This window comes from Leptonychotes weddellii, chromosome 5 (genome assembly GCF_054177405.1).
Source record: "Leptonychotes weddellii isolate Sample4059 chromosome 5, ASM5417740v2, whole genome shotgun sequence".
Classification (NCBI taxonomy): domain Eukaryota; kingdom Metazoa; phylum Chordata; class Mammalia; order Carnivora; family Phocidae; genus Leptonychotes; species Leptonychotes weddellii.
In genome coordinates, this window is record NC_138373.1 from 140,571,325 (window position 1) to 140,571,699 (window position 375).

Consider the following 375-nt stretch of genomic DNA (forward strand, 5'->3'; position numbering starts at 1 on the left):
TCTGAAGCTGAAAGATACCTAATGAGTCATCTCAATTTCAAGGATGAGAAAAATAAGACCCAGGGAAATTAAATGATTTACTCAATGACACAACTCTAATGTAGAGGACAGGGAGCATAAATTTATTTTAATAATATCTAATGCCTAACTATGGAAATCTGTTCTAAGAGAAAGCATACAGAAAGCTTCTACATTCTCATAAAAAGATTTCCTTAATTACTAGAACTCATACAGCAATTCAGTAATGTGGCAGGATACAAAATCAATGCATACAAATCAGTTGCTTTCTTATACACTAACAACGCAACTGTAGAAAGAGAAATTAGAGAATCGATTCCATTTACAATAGCACCAAAAACCATAAGATACCTCGGA